This window comes from Solanum pennellii, chromosome 9 (genome assembly GCF_001406875.1).
Source record: "Solanum pennellii chromosome 9, SPENNV200".
NCBI classification, from domain to species: Eukaryota; Viridiplantae; Streptophyta; class Magnoliopsida; order Solanales; family Solanaceae; genus Solanum; species Solanum pennellii.
This window is the reverse complement of record NC_028645.1, coordinates 50,904,747-50,907,138: the sequence shown is the minus strand read 5'-3', so window position 1 is coordinate 50,907,138 and position 2,392 is coordinate 50,904,747.

Here is a 2,392-nt window from a genome sequence, read left to right as displayed (position 1 = left end):
CTCGTTCGTTTCTCCCTCTCTCTCTGTTCTTTCTATTTTTCTTATTCAAACCCTTTTTCTTTTACCCTAATTGTCATATAATTAAGTATAAAAGATGATAAAAATAACCCACTTTTTATTTCAAGGTTATCTCCTTTAACCCCCAAGTAATTGAATTATTAATATTAATCCACTAACTTTATAATTATAAGCATGAATAGTCCAAAACGCCCATTTAAAAACTTTAACAGAAATCCGACCCAGTCAGGGTTACGCAGTCTGCGACGGTCCGTCACGACTGTGACGGTCCGTCCTGCATGTCCGTCACAAAGTTCAGAGAGTTAATTCTGTGGGAAGATTTGTGACGGTCCGTCGTGCCAACGACGGTCCGTCCTGCCATTCCGTCGCGAAGTTCAGAGAGTCGATCTCAGTACCCAAATTTTCATATTCTAAGTGTGTTGGAACGAGACCCCCTTGACGGTCCGTCGTGCCCACGACGGTCCGTCGTGAAATCCGTCGACCCTGACAGTTATTACCAGAATAAACTCTACTATTCAAAATGACTAAACAGGTCGTTGCAAGTCAAATTCAGTGTTCCAATATAGAATAAAATTGTCAGCGAATTTGAATCTAAACGTCAACCAGTTTGAGTATAGGAGGACTGATTTGTAAATCTGTCAAACTCTGGAATAGAAAATGCAGCAGCAATAATATATCAAGCTGATTCTTTCAATAACAAATAATTCAGGCATAGTAATAGCATTCATAAAAGGTGAAATGCCTTGAAAGGAGATGTTTCAATCAAAGCAAAGACAAAAATTTCTGAAAGGAACTTTTTTAATAAAAATATTTCTTTATTAAAAATATTGCAATTTCGGTATATGATGAAGAACAAGGAAATGGAGATCAAAATCATGATAATGTTGATTATACATAGAGGCAAACGATAGACAACAACTATTCCCGAGCACAACTTACAACTTATATTGTATCTAAAAGGCTTAAAGTTTAATTACCTTGCAGTAAATGGAATTATGCACAACCTAATCTGTCTATTGCTAATGACATAAAGCTATAATGCTCGACTTAGTGTTAGCCTTTGCAAGTCCAGAACAATCGTGTCTCCATATTATGAATTATGAGATTCTTCAGACAATTTCTTCCTTTCTCGCTAGTAGTAATTCAGGAGGATTATTACTTTCCAAAGGAGGAAAATCACACATTAACTATTTAACATCCACAAGGAGAAAAATCACACATATAACTTAAATTGAAGGTTTAATATGCTTAGCCAAATAACACAATGATTAAACAGGAAATAAAGCAATACTCTCTGAACAAATAAAGAGAAATGCTACTAACAAATAATTCAGCTTTTATAAAAGAGCATATATATTCAATCATTTCACAAAATGTTCTTTTTGCTCCAAATTGAGAGTTAATGAATTGCATCTAAAGAGGTAAAGAACCAATTAAAAAGAAGCGTCCAAACCAGAGAAATTACTCCAGCTTAAATTGACCGGTAAAATTCATTATATCAAGAAAAACACAAACGGATTACATTAGTTAGAAAATCAATTGTATTCCTCATATTTAACCACGGTAGCCTCATATAAGCGAAGGGTGGGTATCGTTGATTGGCTGAGAAATTTAATGCCTCACGACGGGCGTTGCAACTCCAGAACCTATCATTTCTATTTCTACAAGGTTTGCAATTCAATTCTTCACGGCGGGTCTGGTCCAATTTTAGATTTTAGAAAGAGGTGGTGGTGCCTGGTGGGTATGGGTTGGATGGGTGGCAGAAATGAGAAAGATGATGAAAACATACCAGCAAAGTAATTAAAAGATACGTGTGTTCAATTTTAGTTGATGACACGTTGCATTTAGTGTCAAATGTCAAAAATAACCTCTAATGCAATTTAAAGACAGAAAACTAACAGGTTGATACTACTTTTTCACTGATACTTATAGTAGAAAGATAATGGAAGGCCCGTTTACGGGCCCAATATAATTAAGTATCTTTTCAATTTTAGTTTATTTCTTTTTACTTAAATTCACATTTCATTTCATTATAGTTTTTAATCTTTTTTACCATTTTGAAAAATTAAAAAAATTCCCTTAGATACATCCATATCCTCTCTCAGATACATCACTATCTCCTCACTGGTACATCTCTATCCTCTCTCGAGTACATCTTTATCCCCTCTTGAATACATCTCTCCTCTCGGATACGCCCATTTTCCCTTTTGAGTACACTCCTCCCCTCTAGAATTCATTCGTGAGATATGTGTCTGCAAGTTTTTTTGAATAGTGTCACGACCAATGTATCCACATTTCTGTTGGTGTATCCAAAAAAAAATTTAATTCTAAGAAATTTTTGTAATTTGAAAAAGAGTATGGATATAATGTAATT